The 25,749-nt window shown below is 48.4% G+C and overlaps 2 long non-coding RNA genes across 7 annotated transcripts; one reads left to right on the top strand and one right to left on the bottom strand.

The window, feature by feature from the left end:
• Nucleotides 1-4,148: 4,148 nt before the first annotated feature.
• LOC119507303 lies at nucleotides 4,149-22,828 on the bottom strand. 6 transcript variants are annotated; one of them, XR_005211195.1, is made up of 5 exons: nucleotides 22,349-22,828; nucleotides 18,788-20,518; nucleotides 16,599-16,995; nucleotides 16,255-16,376; nucleotides 4,149-5,453 (listed from the first exon to the last, which is right to left on the bottom strand). It is a non-coding gene; the product is annotated as an uncharacterized LOC119507303 (long non-coding RNA). The 6 variants fall into 6 exon arrangements; XR_005211196.1 differs by having other exon boundaries at nucleotides 4,150-4,607; XR_005211194.1 differs by lacking the exon at nucleotides 4,149-5,453 and adding an exon at nucleotides 11,496-12,259.
• Nucleotides 9,240-11,395, top strand: LOC119507304. Its single transcript, XR_005211198.1, has 2 exons — nucleotides 9,240-9,432; nucleotides 11,256-11,395. It is a non-coding gene; the product is annotated as an uncharacterized LOC119507304 (long non-coding RNA).
• Nucleotides 22,829-25,749: the final 2,921 nt, after the last annotated feature.

The raw sequence follows: 25,749 nt of genomic DNA, 5'->3' as shown, positions 1-25,749 counted from the left end.
ATGGTGAATATGAGTCATCCCACTGAATGCTGTGCTTGGGAGGGGTTGAGATGGGAAAGTTCATGTTGCATGTATGTTCCCACAATTAAAAAAAAAAAAAAAAAGCAATTAAAGACACAACAGTTAAATGCAATACATGATCCTAGATTGGATCTCATAACGGAGGAGGAAAGGCCCAAAAGGACATTATTGGGATATATGAAAAATATTGGAACATAGATTGTAAGTTTTTTTATAGCAATGTTAAAGTTTTTGAACTTGTTAACTGTACTTAAGTTGGTTACCTAAGTGAATGGACTTGATCTTGGGAAATGTGTATGGAAGGTGGGATTCAAGGAGCATGATGTGCACCACCTATTCTCACATGTTTAGAAAACTGATAGATATATAGACAGAGAGATGGATGGATAGATAGATAGATAGACAGATACGTATGTATGTATGTATGTAGACTGATACAGCAAATGTGGCAAAATGTTAGAAATGGTAGATCTGGGTTTCTGGGTAGGGGGTACATTGGAGTTCTTGTATGGGTTTTGTATTATTTTTGCAACTGTCCTGTAAGTTTGAATTATTTATAAATAAAAAGTTTAAGGAAAAAGACAGAGAGATGGCTTCATCCCCTAAAAGCTCCAGTCCTCAAGTCCAGGGAGGCTGCGAGGCACAGGTACACAGATAACTCTAATTCAAAGCAGAACGGCAGCAAGTGACACATAGAGGTATAAAAAGAAAGTGACTGGGGAGCGTGAGTGCAAGAGATTAATTCCTGCAGGGCAGGGTCAAGAGTGGAGGGGACAGGCAAGGGCCCGGGCATGCTGAGTTCAGGGGTTTCCTGCAAGGGCAAGTCAGGGTCACTGATGGCACCTTATTATGAGGTCCAGGATGCCTCTAAGGCTTTTGATCAGCTTAAGGCTATTTATCCTCAATTAGAGCCCAGAAGGAGATGAGTCATCTCCCTGCAAAACTGGAAGATAAAACCACGCAGCTAGAGCCAGGCTGGGGCCTCAAACAGGGCTGTGAGAATGCTGGGAAAAACATCCAGCCCTTCCCACCCTCCCGTTCTCTGTTCCTAGCCTGGGCCTCCCCTGTTCTCAGAAGACCCGGGGGTCTGCGGAGGTGGGTGTCCAGACGGAATCAGCCCCGGGCCTCGGTCCTCTGAGAAGGCAGCTGGCTTTGCACTTTTCCCAGGCCAGGTCCCTAGAGATTTCCATTCAGTCCTGAGCTTCCCAGACCTTCGGGGCCTTTCCTCAACCATAGAAATGGACCTGTCATTGAGCAGTCTAATTAGCACTAACATGTTAGGAGCTGCTAATAGATCTGTAGGTCTATAAACCCCTAAGGGAAGGCATTTCTATCTGAAGCAGATGACACTGATGGCGGAATTTCAGTGCAGAAGCGGCGAGGGAAACTTCTGGAGCTGACAAGCATTTCTGTTCCCCTCCTGTGCCTGCTGGAGTTCTCTCTCCTGGGCTTGCAGGCGGTGCTGCCTCCCTGCCGTGGGCCTGTCCTGTGCAGCCACCAGCAGAAGAGCTTTCCTACACCGCTTCGGAAAGCAGACAGACAGCGGATGGGGGCCCAAGGCAGCCTGGGGGGCCCTGGCACCCCAGAACTGGCCTACCTACTCACGGCCCCAAGGGCGAGAAGTCGCTTCACTTCTTCACCCTAAGAGACTAGAGCCTCCTTGGCTGCCCTCTTCACTGAAATCGTGGTCAAGTTTAACCAAAGAGGTTAGCACCCACTCAGGGCCCTTTGGACCATCAGAGCCGTCAGCATGGAAAACTGGGGAGTTTGGAGAATCGGGACAAATCGGCAGAGCAGCGATGGCGGTGGGACACGGAGCTGGCTTCAGACATGGATTTGGGGCATTTCACCCACAGGTTTTTCTCTATTCACCAAGTGTTTGAGTTATTTCCCAGGTAGTCTCCTCTCCCAGAAAGAAGGATTCATTTATTTATTCAATAAGCACGAGCACCCCTACCACGTGCCAGAAGGAATGAACGTGGTTTAGTGGGGAAGACTGATGAAGCAGCCCCGGGAGGCCGGGAGGCTGCCCGGGGTGTCCTGGGGGCACGGTGGTGGGCATCTCAGTCGGAGGGCTCAGTTAGGGAAAGCTTCTCCCCCGTAGGTTGACGGACACTGAAGGAAGGTATCAATCACCCAGGAGACAAAGTGGAGGAAAGGCTCCCAGGCTGAGGGGTCTCGTGGGTGCTGGATGGAGGCGTAAAGCAGCGTGGCGTGTCTCCTACCGTGAACCAGGACTCTGAATTCTCTCTGTCCTTGTGGGTTTGGGTCAACCTGAGCCTGGAACCACTAAGTCTTAAAGGTGTAGCCAAATCTTGGAGTTCAGAAACATGGCAGTGACTTGCCTTTTATCCCTGAGTACTTTCTTAAAACGTCAACCCAAAGTATTAAATGAATGCAATTTCCTTAATATTGCCCTTTGCTTAAGGTTTCCTGCCCTGTCCACAAAATGTCATCCTTGACAGATGGCTCACCCACAATTACGTGTAAAGCTGGGCGTATCTGGTCCTAAAGTTCTGGAAGGGATGACACTGTGCCAACTTCAAGTCAAGCAGACCTTGGTTAAAAATTCCAGCCATCTAAATTACTGAACCAATCCCAGCCTCAGTTTCATTATCTGTAAAAGGGGGGTGTAATGCCCCATTGCAGAGTTTAGAGTGTATGTAAGCCAGAAGTCAAGGTAATGGTCAACCTTGAGTGGAAGATAGAGACTGAAAGGATACACAGTTGTGCTCAGTTGGTGAAAACTCAGTCATAGGATATGTGCCCTTGTTGGTATACCATAGTTTAATTTAAACATTTAAAATGTATACTAAGCATTAGTACAATGCTCAGCACTGAGCGAGCACTTAATAAATGGAGGTTAGGGTCACTGTGACCATCTTTAACCGCCAGCACCACCTCCCTCCCCCCTCCAGAAAGCTGTGGCTGGGATCCGTTGGGGCAATAAGTGGTTTCCAGCATCACGATCAATAAAGCCCCAACCCACACTCCCCATACATCATACGCCGTACAAGCACACTCCGAATTTATTTATTTTTCATTATTTTTATTGGTAACATATATACAACATAAATTTCTCATTTTAATCACTTTCAAGTATATGGTTCAGAGGCATTAACCACATGCACAATGTTGTGCCACCGTCACAATCATCCGTTACCAGAGCTTTCCATCACCCCAAACAGAAACCCCATAACCATTAAGCAGTAACTCCCCATTCCCCACCCCCGTCCGTGGTACCTATCCAAGTGTACTAGTGCACGTATTTGTACAATTTAACTTTCGGAGTGGGGGGCATCGCCTGCCTTCCAACCAGACGCTGTCTGGACCACAGCAGGTCTTGACAAACCCTTCTTGAATAAATGTTTGTAGGCCAAACACCTTGTGATAGCTAGGGTGCCCTATGACTTTTTGTCCTAATGGGACACTCTTGAGAGTGATGGGGGCACTATTAGTAATTACGCCAAGATAACACTGTCCTGGGCGAACCAGGATGTGTGGTCGTCCTCTTCAAAGCTGTTTTATAAACTCGTTCAGATACTTTCATTCATTGATTATGATGCCCTCACACTGTTTGTTCCAGGGTCCATGTTAGAACCATATGGAGGCAGGAAATGAGTAAATAAAATACATCACCGTTCTCCAGGAGTACAGACAATCTGGGAGGAGGCGTTTGTTTCAGTTTGCTAAAGCTGCTGAAATGCAATATACCAGAAATGGATTGGCTTTTACAAAGGGGATATATTAGGTTACAATCTACATTTCTAAGGCCATAAAAGTGTCCGAACTGAGGCATCAACAGGAGGATATCTTCAATGAAGAAAGGCCAATGGCATCCAGAACACTTCTGTCAGCTGGGAAGGTGCATGGCTCATGTCTGCTGGTCCTTTGCTCCTGGGTTGCATTGCTGTCAGCTTCTAATTCCAGTGGCTTTCTCTTTAAGCATCTGTGGGTTCTCACTTAGCTTCTCCAAGGCAAATTCTGGATTTCATCTCTTAGCTTAGTGTCTCCAAGTGTCTGGGTCTGTGTCAGCTCTGAGCTCTCTCTCTCTCTCCCTGAGCTCTCTTAAGGACTCCAGTAAATGAATTAAGACCCACCTTGAGTGGGTGAGGTCACATCTCCATGGAAACAATCCAATCAAAAGGTCCCACCTTCAATAGATCTGCCCCCACAGACTGGATTAAAAGAACATGGCCTTTTATGGGGGACATAACAGCTTCAAACCAGCCCAGGGGACATGACAGGGACTTGGAAGTGCTGAAGGAGAGATCTGGAATTTGTAAAGGGGGTGGTGTTCTGGGAGGGGGGGGGGGTACAGTAGAAGGTTTGGCCCAGGTGGTGTTTGGAGGAAACCTCAAAGGAGGACTTCCCCAGGTGAGTTGTTAGGGGGAACAGGCAGAGGTGCAGGCCGTCTGCCCTGGCTGCAGAGTGGGTGTGGCAGGTACGAGAATAGGAAGGGGGCTTGGGAACCAATTTCAAAGGGCCTCCTAGGCCACGCCAACATGTCTCACAAGTACAAAACTGTCCCGTGTGTTAGCAACTCGTTCTGGTTTCAACTCGATGCTGAAAGGTTGCACTTGAGCCTGCAGAGACAAATTGCAGTGAAAGTGGCAATTTGCCGACCATTCTGTTTCCCCCACTGCAGGACAGTGAGTGGGGAGGCAGTGGGGGGGACATCTAGGCCTAAACCCCCCGGGAATGATAGACGGTTGCACTTTAACCTCCTCACCTTCATCCAGGGTAGTGGAGAGTGGATTCTCACTTTCCTTTACTCATAAAATTTTCTCTTGGCTCCCTGTGTACTTAGGTTGGGATCCCAGGTGGGGAGGTAATATGTACGTCAGACCACATTCAAGGTTAGGAACTTGCCTCTCAAGTCTCACCTCCAAGATAAACATGCCATACCTGATGTGCACTTGGCCTCCAAAAACCCAGCCACGAGTAAAATACCTCATGCAATGCAATGCTGAAGGTGTAATTAAACTTCAAAAGGGTATCGACTGCATCGTGTTCGGGAAAAGGGCATGAAAAGGAAAGTGTTGCTAAAACACCCCACCACCTACATTCATCCCAGAGAGAAGGAAAATCTCCTGGGGCTCTGAGTTTGCTCCAGCAGGCATCTGTGAACAACTCACTGGAAAAGGGAGTGTGTGTGACTGTGCCTATGATTTTCCAAATCTGGTCTTTACAAGATGCACTTCACAATTTTAGTTACCATCATGCCTGCTGAGCAGAAGAGGTAATGGAAGTGAAAACAGCTTGAAACGTTTAAAAAACATACTACATCATTATCACATGCAACTACTAAAGGAGGTTTTTAGGTTTTTTTTTTAAGATCATATTCCTTGGGAGAAGGTTAAGAGCAAGGGTTCCAGAGACGCTTCTTTCAAATTCCAGCAGAGTGGCTGGAATGACCTTGGGTGCCTCACCTGTAAAATAGGGGCGACAAATAGCAACTCAAGAAGTGGCAGCAAGTCTTAAATGAGCTATTCCCTGTAAATACTTGGAACTCAGATTGGCACACACTAAAGAGCCAATAAATACCAGCTCTTGTTCTTGTTGTGGCTATTCGCATCGGGAGCTGGGCTCGCAAGCTGCGCCCAGGACACCCCGGCGTGCTGTGCAAAGGCAGACTCAGCCGCTTGGCGGAAAATCCTGCCTCACCTCAGCTCACACCGTGAAACGTCTGTTTTGAAAGGCCTCGGAGAGAGGGTGTAGATGTGTCAGCTAGTAAAAAGTCAAACTGAAATCAGAGGCACCTCTTCCACACAGGAAAGGCAGTGCTTCGACTGTGAAGTAATGTGGATTTTTGAGGTAGACTTGTGCCAGGAAAATCTCCCTTCCAAACCTATTTAAGTAAAGATCAGTCAAGCAGTGATGCAAACAGATATCACCATTCCAAATTCCAAAAGGAACACGCTGCTAAAACTCCAGGTTACTAAGGATGGAATGGATATTATCTCTCTAAAGACAGAAATCCTAGGGAAAATGAACCAACCAACCAACCAAACAAAACAAAACAAACAAACAAACAAAAAGAAAACATAAAACACCCTGCTCCTTCGATGCCTGTCTGTAGCTGTTCAGACTTGTTTAACTTTTAAATCCTGGCTAGGACAGATCGGGTTTCACAAACCCATGTGTGTGGCTTAAAAAAAGATAAGCATTCAGTTTGTCAAAGAGTGTGCAGTCTGGCTTCCGATTTTAAAATGTGCCACTTGAAATATTTATAATCTTTCTAACGTAATGAAAAGGAGAAACAGAGCCTTGCCCTTAACTTTCTCCAGGCTTTCTTCTTTGCTGCTGAAATTCTGGGTACCTTCAGAACTTGCTCTTCCCTGGAAGCAGTAGACAAGCATGTGCTGCCCTGTTCTAAATATGGGAACAGCAAGTACAAATAGAAGATTGAAGATTTGCTTTGAAGCTCAGCGTTGCCAGTGCAGAGCCTCTCCCAGACGCTCGCAGAGCTGCTGGGACGTGCGGAGGGAGGGCTCCCTGCTTTTTAAGCCAATATGTTCATTCCGGGCGGTATCTGGGTAGATGGCAGCTCTGCAATCTGATCTTGACCTTCGTACTAATGGAAACCTCATGGGCATCCCACACGTGGCTGAATAAGTGCTGCAATATTACAAAGAATTAATAATGATGACAATGTCCCGGGTTTCTGGTTTCCGTGTTTTTTATCCCCCCCGAGATTTCAAATCACTTTGCAGAGCCATTCTCTCGCCCCGTTGACCTGTAACCGTCGCAGGCAGAAATCTTGCCCTGTTGTCGAGAATACAGCCACACTCAGCTTGTTTAAGCATGAACGGAAGAAAGATACCCACTGAAAATTAAGGTCTAGATTTTAGGTAGGCAGGCTATAATTATCCACTTGAAATCAAGCCAAGAAATGATGTTTAATACCCGTTCTTTGGTGAAGAGCCCCAGGCAACTTCCCTGACCAGAAGAGACCTCGGATTTTCATCTCCTGGAACTCGGGGTTTCTCCACCCCGCACTGCTGACAGCTGGGGCTGGGCAATTCGTCGTTGTGGGAGCCGTCCCACACGCCCTGGGACGTTTGGCAACCCTGACCCTACCTGCTCTCACTCCTGATGGCACAACTGAAAATGTCTCCAGACTCTGTCAAATGTCTTCTGGGGCAAAACCACCCCTGGCTGAGAACTACTCTAAGTCAACCCTTTTGCAAGGCCGGGTTCTAGATGCTAGAAGCTACCAATTGGCCAGGGTGTTATATTCCCACAGGCTGCCTGAAGAATTCCTCACGAGAGAGGGACAGTCACCTGCCTGGAGCTGCTAGGATTCAGGGGAACTTCTATTAGAGTTTAGGACTGAAATTAGCAGCCCCCAAACAAAATCAAAGAAATAATACAAACCTAGACCATCAAACATTGCCCCTGCCACAAAGGATCTCTTCCTGGCATATGATCTCCAAAGTGGCTGTTTTAGGTACGACAGGATAAGGCGGTGGCATTCCTGGGCTCAGAGCTGCTCTCCCTTCTGGAATCCACAACTGCTGTCAACGGAAGACCCTGCGATCACAACCCTGTCGCCTGCAGCTTCCCCCTCCCCCATCACACCCACAAAACCTCCTGGACTTCAAAACCCTCCAGTTCTCCCTCACTGCCTCATCCAGGCAAGTTACTCCAGACTCCACCACACCCAAGACTGGTGGCTTTCAAGTTTTTTTCACCACAGCCCACCATAAAGAATATATTTTACATCATGAATTGCCAGTTCACACATGCAAAAATTTATTTATTTTTATTCTTTATTCTTTTAACTTTTTGTTTTGAACTACTTTTAGACTTAGAGAAAAGTTGCAAACACAGTGCCGAGAATTTCCATACACTCCATGTTAACATCTCATCTAACCATACTACAATTGCCATGACCAGGAAATTAACATTGGCACAACAGTATTCACCAAACTAAAAACACCAGTTTTCCACTAACGTCCCTTTTCTGTCCCAGGATCCTGTCAACGAGCCCACATTCATTTGTTGTTTTTTTTCTCTTTTGTCTCCTGCAGCCTATGGCAGTCTGTAAGTTCCTCACTCTTCCCTTGACTTTTACAACCTGGAAACTTTTGAAGAGTATCGATCAGTTATTTTGTCAAATGTCCCTCCATTTGGGTTTGTCTGATGTTTCTTCAGGTTGGCACTGAGATTATGCATTTTGGGCAAGAATATCAAAGAAATGGTGCTGCATCCCCCAACATATAAATCTTAAATAGAAATTTCACAAAACCATGTTTTTACCATGTGGAATACACTCTGCCATTGTACATTATTACATTAAATGCTGGTTTCACAAACGTATTGATTTCCTGGTCATGACAATTGTAGTATGGTTAGATGAGATGTTAATGTGGAGTGTATGGAAATTCTCGGTGCTGTTTTTGCAACTTTTCTCTGAGACCAGCTGGTTTCTGACCTTCTCTCTCCCCCACCACTGGTTCTTTCCTGAGTCTCTTCCCTCTCCCTGCCTCAGTCACACCACACTGTCTGGATTTTCTTTCCTCCTCTCTGACCAGCTCTTCCCTGTATGTTTTTGGTGTTTTGTCCTCCTCTCTAAGTCTCTCTCATCTTCTTGCACTACACTTATTTCCTCAGTGAACCCGTCACTTTGTAGTTTCAAGTTTCCCTTCTCTGTGAGTGATGCAGCTCCCTGCTCTCTCACCTGTGTTTCAGGCTCTTCCTTCCAGCTGCTTCCAGGAATTTCTCTGTGGGTGCCCTGCCTTGCACTAAACTCAACATGACCAAAATGGCATTTGGCACTCTCCCTCCCAAACTGGATCCCCCCACCTCCCAGTGGTACCATCCATATTCCCCTCTACCCACATGCACAAATCCCAGCTTCCACTGCCCTGCACCTGGGATGCTCCCCAGGGCTCCTCTGTCCTCCCTTCCCTATTTGGGGGTTCTCAGAAGTAGAGAACTTGGAGGGCTTGCTGAAGACTTCTTGCCGGGTGCCTCCCACAAGGTTGTGATTCAGTAAGTCTGTGGTGGCATTCAGGATTTGCATTTCTGACAAGTACCAGGCAATGCTGATGGTGTTTTGAGAAACACTGCTGCAAGTGCCCTGCATGCCAACTCCACACTCATCCTGCAGTTCCTCTACTGTAGAGAACTGGCACTGGGTCACCTCCCCACCCAGTCCGCAGCACCTCGCCTTGAGCCTCCGCCACCGCTGCTTTCTCTGTATGGAATGCCCTGCCCATGCGCTTGCCTGCCAAGGACACAAATCTCCCGCATTCTTCAGGACTAGCTCTGGCAGACTTACTCTCGGCCACCATGGAGCTCTTTCTCCTGGGACTTGGGTGGCGATGACAGTCAGGAATCACAATTGGGGGTAGGCCTGTCTCTCCAGCTAGACCACAGCCAGGGCTCCAGACGCCTATGGAGGTATGCGGACCGCACTTTGCTTGCATCTTGCATTCTGACTTCTGATTTACTTGGTAGGCCTTTGTCCTAGTACACCCTCCCATGCACGCGCGCTTGCACGCACGCACACACACACACACACACACACACACACACACACTCTGCCCATTTAGGGACTCTGCATTGAAGCAGACGATGGCTAAATGCCTGACAGATGGAGATACAGCTCGCTGGCCGGAGTGAACTAGCAAGAAATGGAGGGAGGCTTTGCCCTCCTTCGTCTGCTGGGCGGCTCCTGTGTTCCAGCCCAGGGAACAGCGGTAGTGGGGCACCCAGCTGGAGAGGGGCCGAGGCAGGGTCCATGCATGTGCTCGAAAACGTTTTGAAAACGTACAAAGAAGAGCCTGGTTTGTGAGTTGGGTCAAGAACCGGGCTGCCCAGGCCGCGCCTGGGGCCTCCGGGGCCTTTCCGGGCCGGGCCCGCGGGCAGGGAGGACTCGCGCCGGCCGCAGTGCCGCGGGCCGCCGGCAGACGGCGCCGTCCTGGCGGGGGGCCCTGTCGTGCGCTCCCCAAATGGAGGCGCCGGAGGCCGCGCGGGCGCCCGCGGGGAGCCAGCGGGGGGCGCACAGACGGCGCCGCCCCCGGCCGCTCGCCCCGAGCCCCTGCCCTGCTGCGCGGCACCCGCTGGGGCGCAGAGAGGGGCCACCCGGGCCGGGGGGCGGGGGTGGGGGCTGCCGGTGCCCCGCTCCTGCCCGCTCCTGTTTGTGGGGGTTTATGGCAGGGCCGGGAGGGCCCGCTCACCTCCCCGCCCCACATCAACGTTACCCGCGTTTGCCCGTCTCGCCTCCCCAGAAAGCAGTGTGAGGAAAGGGCCTGCCGCCCTAAAATCTTCTCCCCTTAGGGAAATGCGGTCTCCCAACGCGTCCCGTTTTGGAAGAGGCCCAGGCATTGGCAGTGGCCGGGGGCGATGGCTCCAGCCTTTTATAAGTATTTACTGGACCCTCGACTGGGCCCCGGCCCGGCCCCACTGCCCAGACCCCCAAAGAAGTGAGTTTCCAGGCGACCCGGTGCATTTCTGGAGGCCCGCACTTAAAAACTCCGAGACACGCTGGAGGAAGGAAACCTCCGCCCCCTGCCCGGCGTCCCTGCGCCCCTGCGCCCGCGAGGGGAGGGTTAACGCGGCCTCGCCTGCCTTTGGGCCTTTTCCCTTCGGGTAACGCTGACATTAAAAACAGCCTTGCTGAGGACTGACTTGGGGGCGCGCCCTGTGCGAGGTGCTGGGTTGCGCTCCTAGGGGGCTCCCGCCGGGTGGGTGGGGAGCGGGGAGGGCGGATCAGGCCCCCAGCGGAGCCCCCACTGGGCCGGCGCCTCTCCCGATCCCGCCGGCCCCGTCTGCGGGACACAAGCCCCCGACCCGGGCCAGGCCGAATGAGGGAGAGAGGGGGAGCCCCGGGGGAGCCGCCCGCTCTGGGCTGACACGCTTAGGACCAACGCCGGCATCCTGTATCCTGGGATGAAGTAAGAGAGCATCCCCCAAATTCCTGCCCTCTCTCCTGCTTTGGCCTCACTGATACTATTCCCCACGAATTCATTTCCTGGGAGGTTCCTGGGAACTTGGTTCACACATTCATATACTTCCTTTCCCTTCTCATGAAACAGTGTTCTACAATCTGGCCCAAGGTTCACTCCTACCTTTCTCTAGCTCAGTTGTGGGTTTTTGTTTCATTTTTGTTTTTGGTTTTAAATGTGCTGAAATTATGTTTCAGTTTTTTGGGCTTGTTTTTGGAAATAAGTTTGAAAAATCCAGAATTCCAGGAAAGACTTCTTTTCTCTTCTTTGTACTAGGTCAACAGAACACGAGCCATGTGATCCCAGCCTTTTCAAGGAAAAATCAGATTTTCAGAAAAAAAAAAAATCCCATCACATAGCCAGAAATTCCCATGACACATTTTGGGGCCTTATCTCAGCTCTTGGCCTGCTTGGGACTTCGGAGTCAAAAGTGCCGGAGACACAAGCTGGAAGCTGCCTGGAGCCCCTCTGCACTGAAATTTTGTCCCTTTTCTCCCGAGTCCTCTGCAAGAATTATGATTTTTTAGTTGTTTTTATTTACAAAAATAAAGATCTTTGTCAGTGACCTCTGCATTCTGTGATGATACTAAACATTTGGTGCTATTTTCAAAAGAGAAAACATTTGCCTGGTTGAAAAAACCATATCAGAGTCTAGGTGACTCTTCTGTCCTCTTGTCTGTCTGTTCGTACCAGGTAATTCCTGATTGCCAAAGTCATTTTACGATGGGATGAAGTATTGCCTTTCTCAGCTGTGGATGCTTGTCTTTCTCCTTGGGACACATGCCATGTCTTATCTGGCAGGACACCCAGAAAGCAACATTCAAGTTTATTTACAAGGGCGTTGAGCACATTGGCAATGTAAATGCAAATTGGATACGTCTTGATCATTGTTAGGATGCACTCAGACAATAACACATATTTTCCATGAAATCTAAATCGTAGGTCCTCGTTCTAATTGGATGCCCTGCTGGAGCCAAATACTGCTCTTGGGTGCCAACAAGGTGTCAGGAGCCAAGGGGAGAAGAACTAAACAAAGCCCCAGCCTCCTGGGACTTCCATTCTATTGAAGAAGATGGAAAATCAACAGTTAAACAATTCCATTTATAATATAATGCAGGTAGCGATGAAAACACTGAATAAAAATAAAGCAGGGTAAAGTGGACGGGAAAGGGAGTGCTTCTTTCGGTTGGGAGATTGCAGAGGTCCTCAGTGAGATGACATTGGAGCAGAGGCCTGGATAAAAGCGTGAGCTGTGGGCAGCCCTGGGGAAGGGCAAAGCCCTGCAATGAGATGTGTTCAATGGTGGAGGGATATTAAGGAGGTCAGTGTGGCCAAAATGGAGAGAGTGAAGGGAAAGAGATAGGACATGAGGTTGAGAGATCACTGGAGCCACAAAATCTTTTAGGCCCAGGGCCATACTCTAGAGGGTTGAGAGCAGAGATGAGACATCATTTCAAGGCCCTGCCCATCGTCCCGGCTGTCTTCTCTGCACATTCTCACTGGCCAATGTCTCTGAAATCCCCAGTGTCTACAATATCCCAGGTGAGGTCTGAACTGCACAGAGTAGAGCAGGGCCATCTCCTCCTTTACTCTGGAAATTATGTTTCCATCAGTGCAGTTGAGACCACTCATGGGGCATTTTACAAAGTCATTTTTGAGTTTGCTGTTTTCGTTTGCACATTGCATTGTTAAACCACATTCCCCTCTGTTTGGGTTTGCTAAAGCTGATGAAATGCAATATACCAAAAATGGGTTGGCTTTTACAATGGGGATTTATTAGCTTACAAATTTATAGTTCTGAGGCCATGAAAAATGTCCAAATGAAGGCATCAACTGTACACTATCTTCTTCCTCAAGAAAGGCTTCTTGTTATCCTGGACTCCTTTGTCACGTGGGAAGGCACACGGTGACGTCTGCTGGTCTCTCCCTTCTCTCCCGGGTTTTGTTGTTTCCACCTTCTGGCTACAGTGGTTTCCTCTCCGAGTGTCTGCGTGTTTCTCTCTTTTGGCTTCTGTCTCTCTTAGCTTCTCTGGGGTTTTTTTCTTTGCTTTATTCTCTTATAAAGGACTCAATTAAGAGGATTAAGACCCACCCTGAATGAGGTGGGTCACGTCTTAAGATCCTACCCATCAGAAGATCCTACTTACAGTGGGTGCACACCCACAGGAATGGGTTAAATTTAAGAATCTGATCTTTTCTGGGGTACATATGGCTTCAAACCATCACAACCTCCCTCACCCTCCTGTCCCTGGCCTGGCACCTACTGACATCAGGAAACTTCAAGCATCATCATCCTACAAACAAAATAGTGGCCTACCCATGGCAAGGTCTTTATGGGATACATTTTTACACTTGCCTCATCCTGGTTCCATTTAAACATGATAGTTTCCAAACAGCCTGGACTTGTTTGGCTGGCTGTTAGGTGCCCTGATGTGGGATACTTCTCCATTAAAGTCCATCTTATTAAAGCTGACACATTGCTCCAGTATTTGGAAATATTTCTGTCTTCTTAATGCATGACCCTATTCCTCTCATCTTTGTGTCATCAATAGATTTCTTTAGAATATCACTTATAACGAGGCTGAATATGGAATCCTCTGGCAAGTCAGTGGAAACGTCCATCAAGGATGGATCCATTACCAAGACTTTTGGGAAGTAATTATTCAACAAGCCACAAATCAGTCCACCCTATGTCCCTCCATTAATCCACAAGGACACTATAAAATATTTTCATCTAATGTCTTACTAAAATTCACATACACTGACTGTATTTTTGAACTTCAACTTTTGTGTGAGACCAAAGGAAAGGATGCTTACTTGGTACAAAATTTAAATTTTCTGTAGCACACTATCTAATTTAACCTGTATGATCAGTTTACTTAAACAACATAATTACATGGAACCCAGAATAGGGAATGAGATCCTGTTATTCTGTACAAGTTAATGTAACACCCCAATACATTCCAGAGTATTTGGGGCAAAAAATAAAAAAGTATTTACAAAGTCCCCTTGAGGGACTGGGAGGAAGTATGGAACTATTAAACTTCCTTACCTGGATATTCTCTCAAGCATTAGAGACTCCCAATTTAACAAGCAAAGCCCCTGATCTTGGGGATTACCCTTATGAAACTTATTTCTGCAAAGGAGAAGCTCAGCCTACCTATGAGTAGGCCCAAGAGTCACCCCCAGAGAACCTCTTTTATTGCTCACATGTGGCCTCTCTCTCTAAGCCAACTCTGCAAATAAAGTCACTATCCTCCCCCTACATGGGACATGACTCCCAGGGGGTGTAAGTCTCCCTGGCAATGTGTGATATGACTCTTAGGGATGAGCCTGGCCCTGGTATAGTGGGATTGAGAATGCCTTCTTGGACCAAAAGGGGGAAGAGAAATGGAACAACATAAAGTTTCAATGGCTAAGAAATTTCAAATAAATATTCCTTTCTAGTTTTGAGTGTATTCGAGTAGACAGAAGGAAATACCTGAAATGGTTGAACTGAAATCCAGTAGCCTTGATTCTTGATGATGATTGTATAACTATATAGCTTTCATGGGGTGAATGATTGTGAAAACCTTGTGACTGACACTCCCTTTATCCAGTGTAAGGACAGATGAGTAATAAAATAAAGACAAAAACATAAATAAATAATGGGGGGATAAGTGGTATGTGCTGGTTTGCATGTCATGTCCCCCAGAAAATGCCATGTTCTTTGATGCAGTCTTGTGGGGGCAGACTTATTAGTGTTAATTAGGTTGGAACCTTTGGATTAAGTTTTTCCATGGAGATGTGACCCACCCAACTGTAGGTGATAACTGATTAGATCATTTCCATGGAGGTGTGGCCCCGCCCATTCAGCATGGGCCTTGATTAGTTTACTAGAGCCCTATTTAAAAACTCAGACAGAAGGAGCTCGGTGCTGCAGCTTAGAGACATTTTGGAGATGGCCTCTGAAAGCCGACTTTTGCTCTGGAGAAGCTAAGAGAGGACAAACGCCCTGTTTTGGTTTGCTAATGCTGCTGGAATGCAAAACACCAGAGATGGATTGGCTTTTATAAAACGGGGTTTATTTGGTTACACAGTTACAGTCTTAAGGCCATAAAGCATCCAAGGTAACACATCAGCAATCGGGTACCTTCATTGGAGGATGGCCAATGGTGTCCAGAAAACCTCTGTTAGCTGGGAAGGCACGTGGCTCGCATCTGCTCCAAAGTTCCGGTTTCAAAATGGCTTTCTCCCAGGACGTTCCTCTCTAGGCTGCAGTTCCTCAAAAATGTCACTGTTTGTTGCACTTGGGATATTTGTCCTCTCTTAGCTTCTCCGGAGCAAGAGTCTGCTTTCAGTGGCCATCTTCAAAATGTCTCATCTGCAGCTCCTGTGCTTTCTTCGATGTGTCCCTCTTGGTTATAGCTCCTCTTCAAAATGTCACTCTCAACTGCACTGAGTTCCCTCTGTCAGCTCATTTATATGGCTCCAGTGATTTAATTTAGACCCACCCTAAATGGATAGGGTAACACCTTCATGGAAATTATCCAATCAGAGTCATCACCCATAGCTGGGTGAGGCGCATTGCCACAGAAACACTCAAAGAATTACAATCTAATCAACACTGATAACATTGCCCACACAAGATTACATCAAAGATAATAGCGTTTGGGGGACACAGTATATTCAAACTGGCACATGCCCCAAGAGCAACATTTTGAAGAATGCACAGAAGCTGAGAGAAGAGCTGGAACACAACCCAGGATCAGCAAACCCTAGCTGCGTGCCTTCCCAGCTAAGAGGTTTTTCAGATGTCAATGGCCTTTCTCCAGTGAAGATACCCTATTGTTGATGCCTTACCTTGGACACTTTATGGCCTTGAGACTGTAACTTTGTAACCAAATAAACCCCCTTTATAAAAGCCAGTCTATTTCTGGTGTTCTGCAAAACGGCAGCATTAGCAAAACAGACCGGGTATGGGATGCTTTGAGTGTTTTTTTCACTTTTTTCTGTTTCTTTTGAAGTAATGAAAATGTTCTCAAATTGACTGTGGTGAAGAATGCACAGCCGTGTGGTGATATCATGAGCCACTGATTGTACTACTTCGACAGATTATATGGTATCTGAATATATATCAATAAAATTGCATTAAAAGCCATAAAAACAAAAGAGCAAACAGAAAAGAATGCTGAACTTCAAAAAAAAAAAAAAATACACTCACATACACTGACATAAACTTCCAGCCCACCGATGCTGTAGGAAAAAAAAAAAAAAGAAAGAAAGTTCTACTTACACCTTACAGTTCATGTTTTCTCTTGGCACTTCTCTTTCACCCACATGAACTTCTCCTTCCAGGCCCGAGGCTGACGGAGCATCAGACAATGCCAAGCCAAGCACTTGCTGCCTTCTTTTTTACTGCAATTACAATACAGTTTCATCCTCCTAATGCAATATACACATATCTGAAAAGATGTGAACTGATTGTGATAATTTGAATATTATAAATATACAAGGAACGGCTTAATCATTCAATCAAGTTATCATTCGGCCTTTCCAATAGGTCCACTATTTCCCAAATTTAGAACAAATCCATTTATAATACAAATATAGTGCTTTTTAATGAAGATTTTTATTTACCTATTCTAGAAGGTTGAATAATATCCTCTCAAAATTCACATCCACCTGGAACCTCAGAATGTGATCGTATTTGCAGGTAGGGTCTCTGCAGATGTCATTAGTTAGGGACTGAGATGAGACCATCCTGTCTTAGGGAGAGTCCTAAATTCACTGACCACATCCTTATACGAGGAGAGCACAGAGGGACACAGAGGCGGGAGTGGTGCCAAGGAAGTCCAGGGATCTCCAGAAGCTGCCAGGAGCCAGGAGGAGGCTAGGAAACATTTGTTTCTTGAGACTTCAGCGGGCGCAGGGCCCTGTGGACACCTTGATCTCAGGCGCTGGCCTCCAGAAAGATGAAAGAGGACATTTCCATTGTTTTAAGCTGCCCAGTTGCTGGTAATGTGTTATAGCAGCCCTGTGAAACGAATGCATCTAAACTGAGTTTTCTCAAAATGTGTCATATCTCTGAACACACTCTTAACAAACCACAGCTGCCGTGACTTAAATCACCAGTCCTCTTGCCAGGAAAGGCCTTAACCCTGAGTCTTCAGATTCAGTAAAATAAACAGTATTTTTTGTAATTGCTAACTTACGTGGAGGTAAGCAAAAAGCAGTTTCCCTCTGGATTATTTTTACATTGACACCGTATTACTTTCAGTTCATTCTTGTCCCTGCTTTGCCAACTAGACCCATCTATAGATAAGGACAAGAGTCATGTTTGTCTTGCCCTCAACTGTATTCCCAGAGCCCAGCACAATATCTTGAATGTGTACAAAAGGTGCTCAGTAAATATGCCTTGAACAGGTAAATCAATGATTAAATGAAGTCATGTGGACAAAAATGTTTCTTCCTCTATTCAAAATATAATTATAGTTTTGCAGGGAATCAAATGTAGTCATAACCAATGCCTTCTGGAAAGGAACTTTTGGGGCAAAATCAGCATCTCTCGTGCTCAAATAATGGTGATATTCTAGATCAGCAGTTCAGTTCTCAAACGTCTAGGTCTCTGGACCCCTTCATGCTCTAAAAAATTGTTAAGAACGCTCAAAGACTTTTTGCTATATGGGTTATAACCATCAATATTTATCATATTAGAAACTAAAACAAAAAAATATTTATTCATTCATTTAAAATAATAACTATAAATCTATAATATATCAACATAATTAACTTAATGAAAATAACTTTTTTTTTCACATTTTTGCAAATCTCTTGAAGGTCTGGCTTAGTGGAAGACAGCTTGATTCTCCAATCTGCTTCTGAATTCAATCTGTTTTGATATTACATGACATGTGCCCTCTGGAAAACTCCACTGTACACTCATGAAAGAATGAGTGAAGAAAGCTTCACTTAGTATCAATATGAAAATACTTTTCATCTGTTGATCCCCTGACAGAGTTTTTAGAACCCCACCAGTCTCTGGACTATACTTTGAGAACCACTCACTGTTCCAAAGATTACACTTTTTATAATAGCAATGCAATTAGTAATATTTTCTTCTTGGCCTTGAATATTAGAAAGTTCAGGGCTAAGTTTAGCAATCAATTCATGCCAGGAATTTTAGCCTGTCCATCCCTGCCTCTCTGTTCAAATGCAATCTGTTTGTTACCTGGCTTTTTAATGTTGACAGCTTTGATCATAGTTTTTCCATATTTTTACTAGACATTGCCTGAAATCCTATTGGGAAGTAGATTAAGGGGTTAAAAGTACGGGTGTGGGTGCATATATGCTTATACATATATCTCAGCCCATGCAAGTTTAAAACTACATTTTCACTTAATTTTCAGTGTCTACCTAAAGCACTTCACCAGGATGACAAACATGATAGTAACATAGACGGCTGAGGCACTTCTCAGCTTGTCCTCAGCTTGTCGAACTGCAAGGAACCTGCTATCTAAGAGGATACAGCATCCTCACCCAGGAATTTATCGCCCAGGAAGCTAGGCAAATAGCTCGAATCTCCGAATCTCCGGGGCATCTCAATTGCCGACTCCCACTTTGTCCAGGCCACGTTTTCAAAGTCAATAACTAACTTGACTGAAGCCCATAGGAGTCACTTCTTAAATGTCTGCCCACTTTACAACACTCTCCTTGCTCTGAGAACTGACCGTCAGGCACCCACCAAGATGAGCTCCCACCTGCCCTCTCAAGGTGCCCTGCTCCCCCACCCCCACCCCCAACACACATGATTGGATCAGGTTGTGCACCTGGCGCAGGTGGGCCACTCAGACTCTCTCTCCTGAGACTCTGGCATTGGGCAGAGGGGAGCCAGTCATCCTTGGCTAATCTCTTTATTAGAGATGTAAATGGAGTAGTTGATAAGGGTTCATCTTCCACCTGGCTGCCCATACAGACGCAGGCAAGAAAACTGATTGCTGAGAGAGATGAAGCAGAGAACACAGGAGAAGTACTTTTGCATTCTGTCAGATCCCCAGACTGCCCTGGGGCCATCTGCCCTGTCGCTGTTGGGCCTCATGAGACCGTTTTTATACTTTTCCACTTAATGCTCAATCAGTGCAAGTTGGTTACTTGCAAATCAAAGGTCTTAACTAAGACAAAGACCAGGAGAATCATCTATGAGGTTTTCTTCTCAAGGATCAGGTCCCCTGAAAGATCCTGGAGATCATCGAAGGTGCTAACTACATATTATGCCCCTCTGAAGTCCTCCACCAGATAAAAACATCTTTCCATCTAAGGCCGACTAGAATAGACGAGGCATTTCTTCAAGCTTCCCAGCTCTAGAGGGCAAATGCACAGGTGACTGGAGGTAGCAATTGCCGCTGTGGGTTAGTATCAGCTGAGGACACGTGCCAGGCATTGAAAGTCAGGAATCGCCGGGTGCGAGGGAAGAGGCTGGCAATTTTGTCTTCCAATCACTGACCTGTTCTCCACGCCTCTAAATCAGCACTCTCCAGGGCAATGACCCTTCCTCCATGCCCGGCAGGCCCACCCACTTTCAAAAGTGCCAATTTTTAGCAGCTGGAAACAGTAAAAGTACAGGGAGGTGAAGATGCTGGAGGATTGGGTTTTTTCCTTCACAGTTTTCAAAACTCAGAAGATGCTGTATGACCAGTGAGGCAGGAAGGGCGTAGTGCAATAGCCACGGACAGCTGGCCAATCTCCGGCCATGGAGCAGCTGTGTGAGCTTAGGGACCTCGGTCCACCTCCCTGGGTCTCCGCTTCTACCAGCTGCACAGTGACGAGACAGAACCAGAGGATCTTTAACATCCCTTTCATCTCCAACTTTCTACAATCTTTATGAGCTGGAAAGATTTACACGGAACTCCATCCTGATTTTATTACTTGTACTTCATCTTCTTGCGACAGAGCCAGCGGCAGCCTGTGCATGAGGAAGTAAGTGGCTCTCTCTGGGAGATGATTTAAGAGGTGCTGAAACCCCAAAGTGCCTCCCTCACTGTTTCGCCACAGCAAAGCCTCAAGTTCCCCTGTCCAAAAGCCAGACTTGGGATGGGGGAATTGTTTGGAGATGATCTCTTTCCAAAGGCAAATACCTCGATTGCCCATTGGGTCTCCCAGCCTGGACTTGCCTTTCCCGTCCCCGGGAAAGGTTTCCAGAAGAGGCACACGGGCCAGGAAAGTTCTGGGGCACAGGGCCTTGCAGCGGCAAGCCGGCCTGAGCAGCAGGCTGGGAAAGGTAGCCTAGAAGTAGCCAAGAGCTCCAAGGGCTGGCTGGGAAACCAGAAATGAGCCAAGCACCCACGCCAAGGGACGCGGGCTGGTCTACGGAAAGGGCATTCAAGGAGCTCGCTTCTGCTTCTACTCCCCACACAGGCTCCTTCCTCAGGGCTCCCCTCAGGAAAGACTCTTTGGCCATCCTCCAAGCTCCTTCCCCAATAGAAGGGAAGCCTTAGCCCAGGCCCAGCAGGAAGAATTCCTTGGAGGCAGCCTCAGCTTCAGCTTCTACCATTGAGGCTTTCCTGACGAAAAGACCAGAGATGTTCGGTCACCCAGAAGTAGGCCAATTCTGCTCTGGAGCAGCTGTCCAGGACCCTGAAAACCCCCTTCCTGGGTCCTCCGAAGATTCCACCACTTAGGGATTCACGGCTTGTCCCCCAGCTGGCGAGTGGAACAGTTTGCCTTTTTCACTTGGTCGCTGCCTAAGAAGCCCCCTCCCACCTCTTACCCCATTCCCCCAAAAAACAAGGCTTGGATGTCAGGTTGGAGTAAGTCCCCTTTGGGTGGCTTAAATTTTTAACCTATGAAAATGAAGAAGGGAGAGCCATACAAATAATTTCCTAGCACTCCTGCATGGGATTTATTTACAAATATGGTGGCTGTAGGAGGTCTAGAAATAACTGAGCATTGGACAGCACCTGGAAGAATTTCTCCAGGGCCGTGACCTCAACACGGCTTCCACCACACTCTCTTGGAGCATGTACAGGATATTATACTTGGGAATAGGTCTTCCCACTGACTCTCCCAGAAGGCTGGGCTGGTCAAGCCTTTATCTCATTTCTGGGTTAGAAAGAGGCTGTGTTCTAGTGATTCGTGAGTGTGTGGATGATAAACAGTGAAATCGGTAACCGAGTCCCACCCCACCCCCTCCCAAAGTCCTTAGTGGCATCTTGAAACCTTGGGAGGCTTCAGTGGAGCCAGACAGGACCAGGTGTTTCCAGGAAAAGGACAGACAGACACCCTGGGCCAGACATGTCCTATCACCATGATCCCCTCCCACCTGGCCTCCCCCGGAGCACCCGCATCCTCAGTCTCCACAGTGAACCGTGGTGGGAATTTTCCCCTGTAAAACACCGTAGGACCCAGTTTTTCCCAGGAGCATCCTCGTAATCCAGCAGAAACTTCCAAGCGTGCCTTGCTAGGGTCCCGTTCTACCTTCAAATGTAATTTGCCTTGTGGAACTCCCTCTTCTCTCTACTGTATTTTTCCTTTGTGGGAGAGTGGGAATTTGTTGGTTTGTTTGGTTTTTATCCTACTGGAGAGTCCAGCGATTTCTGCAGAGGGATGTTGGACTAGGGCCCAGGGAATTTCCCTACTAAACCACAGGGAGACTCGAGAGGACCAGAGACAATAGTTCTGGAAGGACCCACTCACTGGCGGGCCCCAAAGAGGGTCCGGGAATTCAGAGCTTCCTCTCCAGCAGGCTGAGGGGGGACAATACACTGATTGGGTCCACTGTGACATACAAGCCTGGGAGAACTCTGAGCCCACACACATCTACCAGCAAATCCACCCACCTGCCCTCCAAACAAGCACTCACCTCAGCCGTGCAGAGCCATTTTGTCTGAGGCCCCCCAATTAAAAGTCCCATCCTAACATGGGTTTTGGAGTCAGAGAGATGGAGATGTGAGTCCTGGCTCTACTGCTGAATGCTGTGTGCTCACGGCCCAGTCACTTAACCTATTTTGTCTCAGTCTCCTCCGTAAAATGGGAATAAAGTGGACTCACATTAATTGTGATAAGGATAAATGTGACAGTCTGTAAGCCAGATGGGTAGCCATTATTTCTTTCTTTCTTTATTTTTATTTATGCCATTCCTGGGGGACTAGTGTTTGTTGTATGCCTCTGCCCTGGGGAAGCACGCTCCATGTTTTCTGCACAAAGCTGGGAGTCACGGCCTCCTAACCGCTCCCCGGCCGCAGCGCTGGGTCAACTGAGTTTGAAGACGCGAAACTAAGAGCTTGGGCGGCCCTAACTTCTGGCAGCAGGAATACCCCCCAGTCTGCTTCCGGGGGGCGCTGCGGTCCAGCCTTATCTGCCCGTGATCAAGGCTACTTTACCTTCACACCTACCTACTCCCGCGCAGGTATCCAAATTTCAAATTCTTCCCTAGGGGAACCTGCGTCACATGCCCGTCGCCGCGAACTTTATCTCCGTGGCTCTCGCCGCCCCTTTCCTCTCCGCCCCCGGTCCCTTTTCCGCCCTCATTTTCCTCTTTAAAATAAAACATCCCGCTGTCCTTTTAGCTGGGATCAGCTTCGAAAACCCAGTGCTCGTCCACTAACGGCGGCCTGGGGGGCGCAGGCCCCGCTGTCAGCGCCGGGCGGCGGTGAGGGGGGAGAAGGGGGCGGTGGGGGCGGTGGGGAGGGGGCGGCCGCGGCTCGGCCAGGGCCCCGCAGCCTTCCTCGCCGGAATTCTTGACCCGGCGCCTTGGAACCACACTCGGGCCAGATCTGCGCACGGCGAGGCGAGGAGCCGCCCGCAGCCCCGGGATGCGGAAGGAGGGGGAGGAGGGGGAGGAGAGAGAGGGGAGGGGGAGGAGGGGGAGGGGGAGGAGGGGGAGGAGAGAGAGGGGAGGGGGAGGGGGAGGAGAGAGAGGAGGGGGAGGAGAGAGAGGGCGAGGAGTGGCAGGAGGGGGAGGAAGAAAAGGAGGAGGTAAGGAAGGAGGGGGGAGAAGGGGGAGGGGGAAGGAAGAGGTGGGGGAGGGGGGAGTAAAGGGGAGGGGGAGGGGCGCGCCGTGCGGGGCGGGGGGCGCCGGGCCCTGCGGCGGCCGGAGGAGCCGCCCGCGTGACTGCTCCCGGCGCGGGGCGGCCGGCGGGCGCCCTGGAAACTGTGGGTGTGACGAGCAAGTTTTTAGTTCCTCCGAAGCCCAGGAGCGGCCGGCGAATCCGGAGCGCGCTGCTCCCTCCAGGGAAGGCGTTTTCGGGCTGGATTCGCCCCGCGGAGCTTTCCTGAAACTGCTCAAAAACAAATTAAAACTCGCCCGGCGCCAACCGCGCCGCCCGCCCGCGAGGAGCCGGCCCGGGGGTCCGGGGGGGCGCGGAAGGGGCGCGGGCGTCCGGGGGGCGCGGGGGTCCGGGGGGCGCGGGGAGGGGCGCGGGGGTCCTGGGGGGCGCGGGGAGGGGCGCAGGGGGGCGCGGGGGTCCGGGGGGCGCGGGGAGGGGCGCGGGAGTCCTGGGGGCGCGGGGGTCCGGGGGGCGCGGGGAGGGGCGCAGGGGGGCGCGGGGGTCCGGGGGGCGCGGGGAGGGGCGGGGGGCGCGGGGGCGCGGGGAGGGGCGGGGGGGGCGCGGGGGCCCGGGGGGCGCGTCCCGGCTCTGGGCGGCCGCGCGGCTCCGGGGACGCGGCGTCTTCTGGTTAGACTTCCGGGCGAGGGGAGGCTTTTTTTCTCAAAAATCCAGTAGACAACTTTGATGCTCTTTTGTTTTACAAGGGAAAACTACAATTAAACAAAGCAAAACGTAGCCGTGAAAATAAATGCGATTAAAACCCGGCGACTCGACTTCCTGGAGGCTTTGTGTTGTCTTCAAATTAGAAAGCTTGGTGGGTCATCCTTGTAAGTACCTGTTTAATCCCACCGGACCGATGTCTGTCGGTCTGTCTGCTGGTCTGGATTGCGTGTAACTTGGTTAAACTGGTGCCGTAGGTGCGTCTGAGGTAGTGGGAATTTTGCTTTGGTCGGCTGGCATTGCCTCACTTGAAACGGAATAAATACATTATGTGTCGCAAAAATAAAGGCGGAGAGGGAGAGGTATTTTTATAACCCTGTCAAAAAATAGATACGGTTATACCCCCTAAAGCGAGGCCAGTCCCGAAAGAGCGAGTATTTAGACTTCGGAAATACTAGAAACAACAACAAAAGTGCCTAGCCTAATTTATCGTCATTCTACATAAATAACATTGTAAGAGCATCTAAGTTATAGCGGCGATGGAAACCCACTGAGTTGTTCTAAACTTGCTGGTTTAGAAGCTGCATCACTAGATCCCTTGTGGTAGGTCACAGATGGCCACTCTGCAGGTGTGAGTGTGTGTGGAAGAGGGGCAGAAAGAAACACTCATGATTTCTGCAAACAGTATTGTAAAGCAGATGTAATACTGGTGGTTTACTTACTTCCTAAACAGAAGGTTCTTCCCGAGAGAGTTGTTACTCCATTCCTCTTTAAAATAAGATAAACCTGAAACTGTTGAACTGCAATCCAGTATCCTTGATTCAACCACCGTATAACTGTGTAGCTTACACGATGTGACCATGTGATTGTGAAAACCTTGTGGCTTCGACTCCCTTTATCCAGTGTATGGACAGTTGAGTAGTAAAATGGGGACAAAAAGTAAATGAATAATAGGGAAGGAGGAGGAGTATGACATGTTTTGGGTGTTCTTTTTTACTTTTACTTTTATTTTTATTTTTATTCTTATTTTTATTTTTATTTTTTGGAGTAATGAAAATGTGCAAAAATTGATTGTGGTGATGAATGCACAACTATATGATGATACTGTGAACAACTGATTGGCCACTTTGGATGATTGTGTGCTATGTGAGTATATCAATAAAATTGCATTTAAAAAAAGATGGAAGACCTGGGAATCAAAAATTTAAAAGCAAGTCAGGGGCCATTGACGATCACTCCCAAACCTCAACGAGGCACCCCGACTGTGGCCTGTAAGTGCGTGGAAAATCACAGTGCAGTTGACAAAACTTTGGCCTTCAAGCCACGCCTCATACGTTTGCATAAAATCAACAGATGATGTAGGTCTTATTAAATCCAGCCAGCAGTACAGGCAATCTGAGATAAGGCGTGTTGTGAGTAAGCAGGATGCACAGATGCACATCTCTGATCCGAACCATCTTCCCTAAACAACGTCCCGGTTATTCCACGGTGCTTCACTCCCCGAGACTGACACCCTCCTCGCCATAGGTCGCTGGCTGGATCTCCATTGGCTTGTACTATCCAGCAGCCCTGTTTGTTTGGCCTACGTGGTGTATTTTAAACTTTGGAATTAGTTATCAACATTTAAATCTGAGGCATTTCACGTGGAAGGCTGGACTTTAGGCTTCTCTTAGAAGTACGGGAACACTGGGGCACGTGGGGTTTGCTCGGGACCATTGGCCGGGGCACAGGGCGTGCTGGATGGGAACAGCTCCTCTGCACCTGCCTTCCCTCTCCAGGGACTTGTCTGCCCTGTGCCTTTGCGGTTTCCAGGCCTGCCCCAAACCAACCCAGCGCTCGGCCTCTTTGTCAGGATGTATTAAAGTTACAGATGGCTCAGGCACTGCAGGTCTAGGCCTAATGCAGGGATAACGAAAACCCCAAATCTGGATTTCCACAGATTCTTTTTGGCAGAACCGGCAGACCAGAAAAGAACTTGATGCCCATTTACTGAATGCAGGGTCGACAGCATCCCGGTGCCCTCCATTCCCCGTCCATAAGAGGAGTGAGGCATAAGAGAGAGGGCTCCGGAACAAACACACATGGTT

This window comes from Choloepus didactylus, chromosome 12 (genome assembly GCF_015220235.1).
Source record: "Choloepus didactylus isolate mChoDid1 chromosome 12, mChoDid1.pri, whole genome shotgun sequence".
NCBI lineage: Eukaryota > Metazoa > Chordata > Mammalia > Pilosa > Megalonychidae > Choloepus > Choloepus didactylus.
Note: the sequence above shows the minus strand (reverse complement) of the source record. Positions and strands in the feature narration are given on the sequence as shown.